Source organism: Ambystoma mexicanum, chromosome 3q, assembly GCF_040938575.1.
Source record: "Ambystoma mexicanum isolate Mex_15411 chromosome 3q, UKY_AmexF1_1, whole genome shotgun sequence".
NCBI lineage: Eukaryota > Metazoa > Chordata > Amphibia > Caudata > Ambystomatidae > Ambystoma > Ambystoma mexicanum.
This window is the reverse complement of record NC_090926.1, coordinates 78038688-78054962: the sequence shown is the minus strand read 5'-3', so window position 1 is coordinate 78054962 and position 16275 is coordinate 78038688.

Here is a 16275-nt window from a genome sequence, read left to right as displayed (position 1 = left end):
ATCACCTGTATGGGGGGAAGAATGGGGACCTGTTACTGTTCACATCACACATATGTACTTTGCATAGTGATTGAAATCCACGATTACCAGCATGCATGCAGACGATCTGTGTGACTGCAATGTGCAAAGGTGAGCTTGACCCTGCAAGTGCACATGCCCGAATCATGCCTCCGACAGTAATTGACATGTCCTGGGTGAGGCCAGGTCTTAGGTGTCCCTGGGCCCAGGCAAATTTGGTACCACACTGCTAGTGTACTACCATTCCGACATCGATGTTGCCATGCTGTGAAGCATCACTTCAGTGGTGCTATAGGTGTGTGGTCCGATGCTATGGCTAGGGGTGATCCCTTTGCATGCATTCAAGGGCACATTGCTGTATTGATGTTGTGCTGCGCTATTTCTGTATAACTATCTTGACGCCGTGTTGCTGATTTGTGTATTATGTGGTGTGGCATGATGTGCAATGTGGATGTGGATGGATGTGTAATATTTGGAAACCTGGATTGTTCTCAATGTTGTGCAGCTTCAAATTGCATGTAGGGTCTTCTCAAGTACATTGTGGCCTTCCCTGATGGACATTGGCGTACATCTGTATGTCCATTTGTCCTACGGACGACAGTCAACACCCAGTTGGAGTATGTATCTCTCCCCCCCCCAATCACACCCAGTTGGAGTATGTATCTCTCCCCCCCAATCACACCCAGTTGGAGTATGTATCTCTCCTCCCCCCAATCACACCCAGTTGGAGTATGTATTTCTCCCCTGCCAATCACACCCAGTTGGAGTATGTATCTCTCCCCCCCAATCACACTGCCATGTGCTTGCCCTGCTACTCACCAAGTAGCCACGATCGTTGTCTGGCTTGTCGCTCCATGTAGTGTGGTATCGTTGAGTTCCGCAGGGCCATTGAATCATGGGTTGATCCGGGATATCTGGCACAACAATGTGTGATTATCTTGTTTGCGTCACATACCATTTGGACATTGATGGAGTGGAATTGCTTTCTGTTTCGGTAGACTACTTCATTGTTATGTGGGACCACCAATTCCACATGGGTAAAGTCGATGGTCCGATGCAACTTGGGATGCCTGCCAGTGAATAGAAGCCAACATTGGTGTTTGCGATCTCCTGGGCAGTCCATGGCAGGAATATGTGTTCACGTGCATGCTTCCGGAGGGCATCGAGTACCTGGTTCAGCGTGCGTTAGAATACTGGTTGTGAGATGCCAGGCATCTTCCCCACTGTATGCTGGTAGGTGCCTGTGGCCAGGAAGTGGAGCACAGTCACCACCTGCAGTAGAGGGAGGATGGCAGTTCTGATGTCTATGAGGCTCACAATGTCGTCATGTATCATGTCCACCATGCTGGTGATGGTATCCCGGTCCAGACGGTACAGGGTATGTATCTGCTCAGGGGTTAGGTTAAATGGACTGGCTCGGATCCTGGGGATTGGTGGCTGCCTCTGTGGTATTACTAGGTGCCCTGGTGGTGCTTGCTGCGCCTGTTTTGCCCTCTTCCTCCTGCTCCTCCTCCTGCGTCTCCTCTGTGTTGCCTGTTGTTGCTGCTGCACTGCAATCATGTCCTCCAGCCCATGTAATGCTGCTAGTATTGGAACCATCTTGGTGTGGGAAGGGGTGTGTGAAGGGGTGTGGTGTGCTCCTTTTGTGCTGCCACAGTCTCCATTGCCTCCACCTGTGCTGATTGTGTCCACCTGTGGCAGGTGGGAACACTGCTCAGTTCTCTTAACGGGTGGTTCGCGATGCTTGTATTAGCGCCATGCCGGTAAGGGGTTTTTGGGGCTTTACCATGCCGCTATTACCATGTCCGCATGGCTTGTGATGGTGTGCTATTAGCGCCATGCCGCTATTTACGGGATGAAGGGTCGCGCGCCCGCGAACTAGCCACTATTAGTGGCACCGTACTTAGCGGTGCTGCTAATAGCGGTAAACCGGGTCGTAATTGGCATGGGTGTTTAACGATACCGGTATTCCCTTACCGGTAACGTTAATCCCTTACCGCACAACGTGTAATGAGGCCCAATCTCTCTTCTCAACTGACTTCTTAATCAGTTTGCCTCCCTGTTTTCACTTACACCAGGCTTGAACCCTTTGGGCCAGCATGAGATTCTCACTGGTGACTGTCTACCTGTGAAAAGCAGAGGTTACAGAATGTCAGAACATGTGAGATCCCACATCAAAGGAGAGGTCAATGAGATGCTTGATCTCGAGCTTATAGAGCCCTCTACAAGTCCATGGTCTAGTCCAGTTGTTCTAGTACCAAAGGCAGGATCCAATGAGTTGAGATTCTGTGTGAACTATAGATTTCTAAATGCAGTCACTAAGACTGATGCCCATCCTTTGCCAAGGACAGATGAGCTGGTGGATAGACTTGGTTCAGCCAAGTACCTCAGTACATTTGATCTGACCTCAGGCTATTGGCAAATAGCCCTGACAGACCATGCCAAGGAGAAGACTGCATTCTCAACCCCAGCAGGCCTCTACCAGTTTAAGGTTATGCCTTTTGGACTAAAGAATGCACCTGTTACATTCCAAAGGATGGTTAATCAGGTTCTGAATGGGATGTAGGACTTCTGCATGGCATACTTGGATGACATTGCAGTGTTCAGCCCTACATGGAAAGAACATATTGATCACTTAGGATATGTTTTGCAGGCTCTTGAGTAGGCCCATCTGACCATAAAGGCAAGCAAATGTCAATTTGGTCAGAGCAAAGTGGTGTACCTTGGTCATGAGGTAGGAGGAGGTGAAATAAGGCCACTGCCTAGCAAAGTACAAGCTGTACAAAACTGGGCCACCTCTACTACTCAAACCCAAGTGAGAGCTTTCCTAGGTCTCACTGGGTACTACAGGAATTTCATAGAGAACTATGGGACCATAACTTCTCCTCTCCAAAAAGGTTAGATGGAATGAGGAGTGCACTCAAGCCTTTGAAAACCTGAAGAAAGCCCTTTGTCAAGCTTCAGTCCTAAGAGCTCCTGATTATCACCAACCCTTCTTTGTGCAGACAGATGCCTCCAATACAGGTATAGGTGCAGTCCTTAGTCAACTGGATGAGAAAGGTAGGGAGCACCCCATTTGCTTCATCAGTAGGAAACTGAAGGAACCAGAAACAAGGTGGGCAACCATAGAGCGTGAATGTTTTGTTTGTTTTTGTTTGTTTTGTTTTGTTGTTTTATTATTTATAATGCGCAGATATACCTGGGGTTATCAAGGCGCAGCATTTACAAGCATATGCAAAACTTAGTTACAAATATAAAATGTACATGTTGACAATGGAAGTATATACAAAGCATAATGAGGAGAACAAGCAATATTTACAATATAAACAAGAGTACAAAGTGAGCACATAAGGTTACACAGTGTGCGGATAGCATGAAGTGATAGCCTTGGCACTTAGCTATCTTGGTGGTCCCTTGTTTTCAGCCATGAAACGACCATCGATGGGAATTTCAGGTAGGGCATGTCTACTCTAAGGTTGGGAGGCAAGGAGTTCGACAGTTTGGCTGCTTTTAACTGGAAACTGTTACCTCCTATGGTGGCAAGTTTGAAATTAGGGACAGAAAGGCAGTCTTTGTATGCAGTTCTGAGGGGTCTCGAGGAAGCTTGTCTATGGAATCTGTTGATCAACTAGATCGGGGCGGCATTGTTAAGATATTTGTGGGTAAGTGATGCCTTTTTTAGGAGAATTTTGTCTCTGGTGGATAGCCAGTTGTTCTGTTGGCTGAGTCCAGAAATGTGCTCTCTTCTAGGGATGCCTAGGGCTGCTCTCCGGGCGTTATTCTGGAGGGTTTGTAGCTTGTTGGTGGTAGCCTTGGAAGTCCCCAGGTAAAGGGCGTTACAATAGTCGAGGCGGGAAAGTATAAGGGCTCTAGCGAGTGTGAGGCAGCTTGTGTCTGACAGCAATGGTTTGGCTGAGCTGATTAATTTGCACCTGTATGTAGTTGAGGATGCCAGGGAACTCAGTTGTCTTTTGAAGGAAAGGTTAGAATCCAAGTAGAGGCCCAATGTTTTGACCTCCTGTCCAACTTTGATGCTGTTCCCATCTATCATGAAGGAGTTGTAGGCCGGGCTAAGTTTCTTTAAACTGGACGTAGTACCCAGGATGATAAGCTCCGTTTTCTCATCATTCAGGCATAGTCCATGAGTGGCCATCCATGCCTGAATGATGATGTACAACCTATTTAGCAAGACCAAATCCTTTTCATAATCTCCAGAAAGCGGAAGGAGGATCTGGGTATCATCTGCGTAGTTAGTGTAGATGATACCAAGATGATCCAAATCATCGAAAAGGGGCTTGGTAAATATGTTGTCCAGTGTGGGGGAGACGCAGGAGCCCTGTGGGACACTACAAGTGATGGGAATGGGGTCTGCTGCAGCAGTAGGAGAGAAGACCCTCATAGTTCTTCCATTAAGGAATGAGGTGATCCATTTGATGGCCTCTGGAGAGAAGTGTGCTGCTGTATAGAGGTGTGAGCATAGGACAGAATGGTCGACCAAATCGAAAACTGCAGATAAATCAAGGAGGAGGAGCAAGGCAACTTGCCCTTTGTCCCTGAGTGTATCAATCTGAGCTTTCAGGTCAATAAGTGCAGTTTCAGTCCCGTGTTGAGGACGGAACCCTGATTGTCTGGATCCTAAGAGGTGGTGTTCTTCCAGGTGCTTCTGTATTTGTGCATAGGCGACCATGTCGAGGATTTTTAGTAAGAAGGGAACAGTGGTTATGGGTCGGTTTTGCCATTGTGTGGTCTCTGAAGAAGTTTAGACCATACTTGTATGGATCTACTTTTGTGATTCAGACAGACCACCAACCCTTGAGATGGTTGATGCAAATGAAAGGGGAGAACCCAAAACTTCTGAGATGGTCAATCTGCCTGCAAGGGTTTTATTTCACCATTGAGCACAGAGCAGGATGTCACCACCAAAATTTCCCTTACCAACTGAGTCCCTCAGCAGCTTTGCTGGATTTCTAGGATTTATTTTTCTCACCTGGCAAGAATGTGAGCCTTTTTTCCCACTCTTACTGTGTTTTTCTGTGTGTGTCTAACATTTTCTTGTGTTCATAGACTGTGGAGCCTCACCTTCTCCACAGGCATCATCTTTTTACTGTGTGTGACACAGCACCTTCAGTGCAGTGACACAGGGTTGTCTTTTAGACTTCCCAACTCAGAACCCATTTTCTGGGACTGACTACTGTCTCCCAGAACATGTAAAGTTGCCATTGACTTTATTAGTTTCTTTAAAATCCGCAGACCCAGTACAAACTATCTTACATAGAGTACTGGAAAGGGTTAATACTTATCCCTTTTTGTCTGTTTCTCTTGGAGCATTGATTTGCTCCCTTTTCATTAAGACTTGGCTGGTGGCAGTGGTAACTACCCTATTTTTCCTACCGCGGTTATCTTAAATAACCTTGGTATTGTTTTAGGCTATCTTGGTAGCCTCAAACTTAAACCCGCTAGACCATATACGTTTTTATATGGTTCCGGCTGGGTTTATTCGCTATTTCTTTTTGAAAATGTCTTTCTCGTGTTTTACTCTGCGCGCCAAACCAGGTTTGGTTCCTTTGTTCACCGCCCTTTCGTGGGCATCTACACAGAAGCCCTCCTTAGGCACCTGTATGTCTTGGGGGGACAGGATGGGTGGGAGGGGTTTAGGACTCCTTGCACAGGGTCTCCTTGGAGACCCATGTCGCACTCTGATCTGATTGGTTGTGGTGACTGCCCCGGCGGGACAGCCACCCTGGTGTGTAATTGACAGCCAGGCTGTGTGAATGGGAGAAAACTGCATAAAAAGCAGGTCTCTGGGGCTGGAAAGGCAGAGTCGCCACTGGAATGAAAGAACCGAAGAGGAGCTGCCAGTAGAGGACCCCTACAATGACTGAACCACCGTGTGAAGCCCTGCTGCAGGTCCGATTCTTCATACTCCAACGAAAGGGAAGATCGTCTAGGAATCTTCTCCCCTTCAGCTGGTGGGACCAACCAGTTCACCCAAACTCCAAGCCAGGCCTCCCTCTGGTCGAATGTGCCTTGCAGAGCTACAGTGCTACAGTGAACCGGATAGCCAGGAAGGTCGTACCCTGCTTGGGTTTTAAGGAGCGCACCTTTTTCTACATTGCTTTGCTCTGCTGCTGGTTTCTTCTCTGGGCAGTGCAGGACCCTCCAGTCTTCCTACTTTGTGTCAGTCCGACAGTCGCTTCAGGAACCGTGAGCCTGCAGGACCTGCCAGGAACGTCCGACTCAGCTACAGCTGCTTCTCCATTTTAAGGTACTGTTCGAATCCGGTTGTTCGTTTCGTCCAGCCACGGTGAAGGTGTGTGAAACCTTTCGTCAATCCGAGGGCTTGTCCTTCTCTACTCTTTAAACTAACTTTTCTGCCGACCAACCTCATCCGGAACTCTTGGCAAAGACTTAACCGCGAACTACCCTGAACTGTGTGATCTTGAGCAAAAGACTTTTGTCCGTTTTACTTTGGCCCTAAGCCTTTTTGATTTGATTCCATCACTGTAGTTCCTCTTTCTAGATTGCCCTGCTTACCTACCTGTTGTTGCTGCTCAATTTTTGTCTAACTTTGGGCCTCATTACACGGAAGGCGGTAATGGTTAACGGCCACCGTTAATGGTAACGGTGGCCGTTAACCATTACCGCCTTACTACGAGGTCCCTTAGCGGGTTGGTGTTTTAACGCCTGCTTTTTGCAGGCGTTAAAAACCAACCCGCTAAGGGACCTCGGAGCTAATTACGGCACCGCAAAATTGCGGTGCCGTAATTAGCGCCTTCCCCATTCCCATAGAGCCCTATGGGGCAGAAATGGGAATGGGGAAGGGCAATGGCGGAAGGGGGATTTACGGCCCCACCAACCTTGGAATGGGGCAGTAAATCCCCTTTCCGCCAAGGCGGTGCCGGTATTTTACCGGCATGAGCCATGGCGCTAATAGCGCCATGGCTCACCGCCTTCCGTGTAATGAGGCCCTTTGTCTTTCCCTCCCTTTTAAATTTTTGGAGTGCCATTTTGCTCACACTTCGTTTTTGAGTTTAACTTGTCCAGAATCTATTGGGAGTGGTTTGGTGTATTAAGAGTGTGATTTCTAAACTGTTTTACTTTAGTGAAATGTTTTACAACTGATGTGTAAATAAATGTATATTCTTTTACTCAGAAACCTTGAGTCAGTGTTTGTTTGAATCATAGTAATTGCTGTCCTTTGTGTAACTTCTGATACTGCTCACTTGCTTTTGAGATAAGGGTGGCTGCTCAGCCATCGCTACCACTTTACTGTGTATTACAGGCTACTCCCAAAGGTGAATTTGTACTGTCACCTGTAGTCCTAATTGTGTGTGATGTTCCCAAAGGGTACTGCATATAATTCTGCCTAACAACCAGCTAAGGACACCTCATGCGCCAACTGCAACAGGAAGGACCTGTAAACCTTGGCTACCACCAACCTCTTGAGGGCACCAGGTTCAGGCTTAGTGGACTCACTACAAGGAGCTCACCCTCCCAATACATTTTGAATGACCTAGGCACTTCTCCTTGTGCCTGGGCCTGTTTTCTTAGACCCTCGAGAGAGTGACACTCTCTCTGACCCTTACAGAAGTCGCCCATAGAGGGCCCCACTACAGCCAGCAGGCATTGAAGGTTAGGTTGATCCTCTGGTTTGAGCACATCTCCCGAAGGAGGATCTTCTGGCTCTTCTCCCTTAGAAGTTGAGTCTCGGGTTACCACTGAACCCAGCCCGTCCAGAGCCCGAATCCCAATGGGTGCTGCTGAAACAGCAGGAAGAGAATGAGCTCCCTTCACAGAGGTGGCCTCCTTGCTCTTCCGCCTCGCTTTGGGTCTCCCCTTTGGCTTGGGTACCTGACTGGCAGTCAGACCCGGTGTGATCTAGTGACTGCAGCAGCAGTCAGGGGTAGTCCATCAGAGATCAACCCCATCTCCACTAGATCATTACCCAACAAAGGTTTGGTGGGTACATTGTCCTGAACGAGGACTAGAAGCTTTGCTGTGTTGTCCACAATCGTGATGGTGACTAGGGCAACAGGAGATAATTTGGGAGGCCCACCATCTAACCTGGTGGTTCTCAGAGGAGCACCTACACAGTCTTCTGGCATGAGCAGGGTCCTGTTCACCACTGGCATGCTTGCCCAGTGTCTCTCAAACCAGTAGAAGGCTGGCCATTCAGGAGGAACTTTTCAAAAAGCTGCAGTTGTTTTGTGGGATAGTAGCCAGTACTTCTGCGTACTGGTCCCAGGACTCAAGGGAACCTAGGGAAATCTCTAAAGGAGCACCGAATGTGATCCCTGTAGAGGAGGGGAGAACAGTGGCCTCCGCCTCAGGCATTAGGTAAGGGTAGCTCAGGCTGACAGCCTAGACTCCAAGTGCCTTATCTTTACACTTGGGGTCACCCTTCTTGTGATCCAGAGCCCCACAGTCCAAACAAGTGCCAGGAATGTGAGGTATGGTACTGGATCCACTAGGAGCCTGTTTTGCAGCGGGAGACCCGCTGCTCTTACTCCCAACCCCCATAATACTTATCCCCACTAGATTTTTGGTTTTTAGGAGAGGAGGTTTAGGTTTCCTCGACTGTGATTGCTTTTGGGACTCCTCAGACTTCTGAGAGGCCCCTTTCTCTTTGTCCTTGTCCTTCCCACTGGGTTCCTTAGGGGACACCCAGTGGGTGACCCACTTGTTAGCCAGCCTGGCCAGCTTAAATGGATCTAAAATGTTCTGGTCAGCAACATACTGACACAGCTCTGGTGAACAGGCTTCAGAAAAAATGCTAAAAAAACAAAAGGTGGGACAATTCAACAAACGTTTTCACCTTGTATCCATCAATCCACCCCATCATGTTCATATGTGCAGCACTCACCTAGTCAATCCATGACACATTCTCTCTTTTCTGATATTCCCTGAACCTCTCAAGGTATTGGGTAGGTGTCTTGCCAAACTTGGCAATTAAAGCTGATTTCATGCACTCATACGGACCCCTTTCTTCCACACTTTATTTATTTATTCACATTTGTTAAGCGCACAGCAGCCCTTAAGCATCGTGGCGCTGGTTACAGTGGTTACTCAGCTTAGATACAGAAAGACAGACAGAAGAGAGCAATGGACATGATGCGCTTGTTACAGTGGACGAAAAATGTCCTAGGAGCAGACAATGATATAATAGAAATGTAGCATACAGGCAGGGCACTCCAGGATAATGGACGTGAGTACGTGTACTGGAGGGTGGTACCTGTGGTGGGTGTGCTGTAGTGGATGCTAATTGAAGAGGGCAGTTTTTAGGTTTTTTCAGAAGGCGTTGGGAGACATTTCGGCTCTGAGGGCGGTAGGGAGGGCATTCCATAGCTTCGGGGCAAGATGAGAGAAGCCTGTTCTTCCTGCCTTGGCCCTGTTAATTTGAGGCACTGTGAGTTGGTTGGTATATCCTATTCTGATGGGCCTGGTTGAGAGCGTTCTGGATAGAATGTCTGATAGGTATGAAGGTGCAGAGGGATTGATACATTTGTGGGTGGTGGAGAGTATTTTGAAAGTGATACGGTCTTTAACTGGGAGCCAGTGTGCTGTTTTTCTTGCTTGTGTAATGTGTTCTCTTTTGGGTATACTAAGCGCTGCTCTAAGAGCATTGTTTTGGGTGGTTTGGAGTCTAGCTATTTTTTTTCGAGATGCCGGGTAGGAGGGCATTGCAATAGTCCAATTTGGCTCCTATGGTGGCTCTGGCAATAGAGAGACAGTTGTCCTTAGTTAGAAAAGGCTTTGTAGCATTGATGAGTTTAGTACTCAGTGCGGAGGCCGAGGCAATTGCACTCACTTCTTTGTCCATGGATAGTGTGGCATTGATGTGGACACCAAGTGTTTTGACAGAGGAAAGAACTGGAATGACACAGTTGTCGATACAGAGGTTGACATAGGTAGCAACTAATTTGGCTAATGTAGCCTTTTGGCCGAGAATTAGGATTTCCGTTTTGTCCCCATTAGGGCAAAGCCCATTCGTGGCCATCCAGGCTTGGATAGTAGAGTAGATTTGCTGAAGGGTTTCAGCGTCTTGGTGATAGATCCCTGTGAGGGTGAGGAGCACCTGGGTATCATCAGCATAGTTTGTGTATGTGATCCTAAGTGCATCCAGTTTATCAAAAAGATGCTTTGTAAATAGATTGTACAGAGTGGGAGCTGTACAGGAACCCTGTGGGACACCACAATGTATGATAGTGGGTTCTGCGTTGGCTATGTTGGAGAACACTTTCATAGTTCTGCCTTCTAAGAAGGAGGTGACCCAAGATACTGTGTGATTGGAAAAGTGTGCAGCATGCGTGAGGTGATTGGTGAGGGTGTTGTGGTCAACCAGATCAAATGCTGCTGATAGGTCGAGGAGCAGGAGAAGGGCAGGCTTGCCTTTGTCGAGGATATTAGTAATTAGTTTTTTTAAGTCTAGTACGGCGGTTTCGGTTCCATGTCCTTTGCGGAACCCTGATTGTCTCTTTCCTAAGATGGAGTTGGTTTCTAGATACAGTTGGATGTGTCTGTGAGCGGCCTTATCAAGTATTTTAAGGATAAACGGGACCGTTGTTATGGGTCGATAGTTGTCAGGTTGAGTGGGGTCTAGCGTTTATTTTTTTAGGAGCGGGCGCACCCAGGCCTCTCTGAGGCTGTCTGGGACTATGCTTGTTTTGAATGAGGCGTTGATGAAGGCGGTAATGATAGGCGCAAGTTGCTCTGCGCATTCTTTGATGATTTTGGGTGGGTTTACATCGCCCTTACATTGTGAGGGTTTGAGATGTTTGAGGATGTCTATAACATCTACTTCGGAGATTTCAGTAAATGCGAATTTAGGAAAGTTGCTCTTTATGTGTTTGGGCTGGTTCTGCTTCTGGTGATTCTGTTTAGGCAAGGCTTTGTAATGGTCGGATATTTTGTGTTGGAGTAGATCTATTTTTTTTAGCATAGCAGATTGTATGCTGTTGCACCACGCTTCATCTTTAACGATCTTGTCGGTGCATATAGAGGGTACTGTTAATTCTTTAAAGATAGTAAAGAGTTCTTTGGTTTGAGATTTGGCAGAGGCGATCCGATTGTTGTAGGCTTCTGATTTAGTACTGAATATGGAGTCTTTGTACTTTTTGGTAATGGATTGGAAGTTAGCTTTAGTGATGTCACAAGGGTTAGTCTGCCATGATTTAAGTGCCTGGCGTTCAGAGCTGCGCATATTTTGGAGCTCTTCTGTGAACCAGGAATTTGAATGGAAGGATTTTTTCTCTTTTTTATTTTCTAATGAGGCAATAGTATTGATAGCATTGGTGAGTGTGTTTTTAAATAGCTCTGCTAGGACGTTAGGGTCTGGTGAGAAAGGTGGTGATAGGCATGGATGGTTGAGATAAGCACTAATGTTCACAGCAGTGAGTTTTTTCGTGCTTCTAGCTAATGTGGCAGGTGCTGGTATAGTAGATTTGGCACGTGGTGCAGATGGGATGGTGAATTGAAGATAGTTGTGGTCTGTCCATGGGAGGCAGGTATTGGATACAAGGGCTGTGTCACGATTATGGTCTATGACCCAGTCTAGAATTCGAACTTTCGCATGAGTAGGCAAAGTGACTTTCTGTGAGAAGCCCAGGTCGACTATGTGCTTAGTGAGGGCGGAGGCCAATTTGTCCTTAGGGTCGTTGAAGCCAAGATTAAGGTCGCCTAGGACTAGAGTTTTAGTAGATTTTTTAATATTCTTCCCTAGGAGGTTGGTGACTTGACACTGGAAGTCAGTGTTGGCTCCTGGTGGATGGTAGATAACATGGATATTTATGGTATTTTTTGGAGAGAGCGCTAATTTAGCTGATAGTATGTCTACATTCCCTTCTCTTTGGTGGGGTACACTCAGCTTCAGAATACAGTCATATACAGTCTGAGGCACTCTGCTTATCAAACACTTTGCCCAATCTCTTTTATCAACATCCTGGATTCCATGAGCCATTTCAAACGCTTCAATCCATTAAAGGATATCGGAACCCTCCACATACACACCAACCAAATCTTTCATAAACTTGGTGGCAGGGGACCTGACACTCGAAACTGGTTTGGCTGAAGTCTTTACTTTAGCTTTCTCTAGCTGGATTCTCTGACATTCAGTGTCCTTGGGCCTCATTATCATTTGTGCGGAATGGGTTTAACAGCGCTGGTAATGGTGCCGACACCGTTAAACCCACTCTGCACGATTGCGAGGTCCCCTCGCGGGACCCGCTCTGTACGTCTGGGTTTACCAGACGTCCAGAGCGGGTCCCGCGAGGGGACCAGGGAGCTAACAACAGGTCAGTCGTAATCGGCCCGTTGTTAGCTCCCGCACCCATTCCCATTGAGCCCTATGGGGGCTCAAATGGGAATGGGGAAGGTCCGGGCCCGGGTTCCCTGAAGGAGGAATTACCGGGCCCTCCGAACTCGGAATGGCCCGGTAATTCCCCATTCAGGGAACCCGGACCTGATTTTGGAGGAAGCCATGGCGCCAATAGCGCCATGGCTACCTCCAAAGTCGTAATGAGGCCTAATGTCTGCTTTACAAGCAAAAGGAAAAACAATGCCTATACACATTGGGCCTCATTACGACCCTGGCGCAAAGGGATTACCAGCACGGTAAGGACCCTGGTGCCGGTAACCCCTTTGCGCCCTATTCCGAGGTCCCTTTGCGGCGCCTGTTAGGAAAGATTTCATAATTATAGGTAATTTTCCTTCCATGTGGCAACCCCTAAAATTTTTGCTGTTGTTTTACACCCTGATCTAGACTTTGCCAGAGAAGCACGGCCTCCTGCCGCACTCCTCTGGGCTTTCGCTCCATTCTTACGGGGATACTGACATGCCCTTAAAACAGTCAGTACCGGGAAACATTATTTTCCGTAGTTCTTTCGCTCAGTTTGCAGCTTTCGCGCAACATTGCACAAGAGGGCACTGTAAGCTAAGTTACTGCTCTCTTGGGTCTATAGTCATTTTTGGGCCCTAGATACTCTTGGGGATTGTTAACAAACGGTGCAAGTGAATCACGGATGGGACTGGTGGCAGCAATCGTTTCTTTGTGTTTTGAGCTCCTTTTGGCTGTTTAAGCGCATGTCTCACGCTTAGCCCAAAAGGGTGGCCTGGCTTCCAAGATGGCCAGACCACGAGGCTCTTTGTCCTGTCTGCTAACCGTCTTGCCCCCTTCACCTTCCCCAGGTCGAGTCGACCCGGGGCCTTCCTTATTTGGGCATGTACTTTCCCGCGAAACACGGACGCTTTCACTGGCTTCTACAGGCCTGGTGTGAGCCTCCAGGATGTGGGCTGGGATGTCTGGTCCCAATACACATCCTGGGTGCCAGAGAGTCTAGTGTGTCATGAATGCCTGGGACCACCGTGGTGCGTGATAGGTCCACGTATGGTGTGAATGTTTTGTGAGCAGATCTCCTATTGGGTCCCCTCCGTTTTGGCGCGAAGGGAAACCTGGATAAGAGGAGGCTGGAAACACCACTACCATGTCGATCTCCTGAGTTCTCACGAACAAAGGGATACAGGAGTCAAGTATCCTGCAACCAAGAGGCTGGACCGAGGAATCGCTGGTGACCCGCTGAAGGACTGCTCCTCTGCACTGCTGTCGCCTTGTGAAACCCTTTCTACCTCTGATCGAACGAGAAGGCCTGTACTGGTACTTCGACCCCTTGGAATAGTGGGAACAACTATTCTCGGCATCTTCACCATCTCCTGCACGTAAGCCTTCGGAAGTGTCTCTGGGCCAGCCAGTGGACTGACCAGCCTACCCAGGAGTCTTGCTCTGTAACCGCCGTCAGGTTGCTGCTGTATTCCGAGTCCTTGACACTCTCACACGATACGTACACTTGGCATTCCCAGGTCTGAAGTGAGTAGTGTACATTGGGCTGAAATACACACAGCCGCTTCGTTGCCCTGCTGTGTTAACAATCTGTGCGGGTTCATTGTGTTTGGGACATCCTCAACTCTAACTTCTGCTGCCGCGGAATCTACACGACGACGAGACGCCCCCTGCTCGTATCTGAACCTGCCAGCACTGAAACTGACGCGGAGAAGCCTGGGTCTGCCTGCATCAGGGACCGGTGACTAGCAACGCTAGGAACTGGTCGCCCTCCTGCAGTAGCCCATAGCTTTTCCCCGCTGTGTCATACAGCACGCCTTTCCATACTCGTGCTCTGCTTCTGCCCACAGTGGAGGCTGAGCTTGAGTCGCAGAGATATGTTCATCTTCATTTGCTCACCGATCTGAACTGCCTGGTTACCTTGAAGAGACTCCCTTTTGCCCGTTGGCACCAGCGTGTGCAGGTACTTTTGAGCACAAGGCTCCACTCTTCGTAGGGCTCGGACTTCCTATTAGTTAGGTGCCTCTGAAGGCGGACTGGGTCTAACTATTATTTGCACTGCCTGTTTTCCTCCCCATCTAGGTGGTCTGCATATTTCGTGCATCTAACTCTTTAGACCCTTTGGTATTGTATATATACTGTACTTTGGTTGTGATGTGTTGGTTTACTTGAGATTTACCGTGACTCTTTACTATGGTCAATATTACAAAGGCCTTGTAATAAATGTGTCTATATTTTTTAAATAACACCTGTTTGGAGTAATTTGTACGTGTCCTTGCTTTGTGTGCTCATTGCGGGCTTTCAGTCACCCTCACCCCTCTTGAGACCTAGTCTTGACCGCGCCATCGCTACCCTGATTGGTCTGGCTTGTCCAGAGGTTACCCTGTTCCAAGAAACTAGGCTGGCCTTCTGAACCTCTGCCCCTCCAGGACAGAGTTCAGAAATCCGTCTTAACAGCCCCGTCCTTAACACCTGGTTTTACCAGGCGTTATGGACGGGACCCGCAAAGGGACTTCAGAGCTAATAACGGTACCGGAATTTGCGGTAATGTTATTAGCTACTTCCCCATAACCATTGAGCTCTATGGGGGCTCAAATGGGAATGGGGAATTACATTTTCAATGGGGATTTACCGGTCCCGCAAAGGTCGGAATAGACCGGTAAGTCCCCATTGAACCAGGGCGGAGTCGGTACCGGTAAGGGAGGCAGCCATGGCGCTTAAAGCGCCATGGCTGCCTTCCCTTACCACCCGACTCGTAATGAGGCCCATTGTAAAAATAAACGAAGGCCACGGCGGAAAAAAGGCCATTGCAGGTTTTACCCATGTTTCTTTTAATTTAGCTCAGAAACCTGTGATGTGAACATGAGATTCCACAAGCACCCACTTTGCAATAAATTCATTCTCAATTTTGTAAGTAAGATTGCAATTTGGCACACTAAATGGGTGTACAGGCAGCTCAAAGAAAACCATGAAGTTGTATGCTGAGCACTGAGTGCATATACCGGGCTAGATTCTCAAATCTGACATAGGGCCTCATTACAAGGGTGGCGCTCCCGTACTGAAGGGTGCCGGTACGAGACCGGGACCCTTCATTACGGGAGCTCCGATTACGAGGTTCCCTTTGCGGGACTCGGACCAGACGTCTGGTAAAACCAAACGTCTTTTCCGGGTCCCGCGAGGGGAAGAGGGAGGTAATAATGGGCCATTCGTAATGTGCCCGTTATTACCTCCCTGCCCATTCCCATTGAGCCCTATGGGGCTCAATGGGAATGGGGAATGGTTCCTTCAAGGAGGAATTACCGGGTCCTCCAATGTTGGAATGACCCGGTTATTCCTCATTGAAGGAACCCGGTAATGGAGCCCGGTTTGGAGGCAGCCATGGTGCTAATAGCACCATGGCTGCCTCCAAACTCGAAATGAGGCCCCTTGTCTTTGAGTTCAATATCCCTATTTTTGAGTATAACTTGCTATTCCAACTCCTTCTTCTTAAGTTCAGCTTCAGTTTCCAACTTTTTATATTCAAAGGCCAATTTCATCCTCAGAAATTCAAGTTCCAAGGAATTCCCTGAAGAAACATTGCTGGGTTTCGGAATAGAGGCAGCAGGAATGGTGGCATTCCCAGAAATAGGTTCAATCACAACCCCAGAGGAAGGGTCCTCAATGGTTGCATCCCCGCCTTCATCAAGAGCATCACAATCAGTCTGGTAGTCCACCAGGGCAACTATCAGCTCAGTCCTAGACGTATCCTCAAAGTCTAACTGCCTGGCTTCACAAGCACTCTGGAGAGACTCTAAGCTCATCCTAGTCAATTTACCATTTGCAATAGATTCCATTGCTTGTAATGTACTTATCTTAGTACACACTTAAACTCCAAATTCACAAAGTGTGGATATTTTGTAAGTGGCAAGGTTACACACTGATTCTTA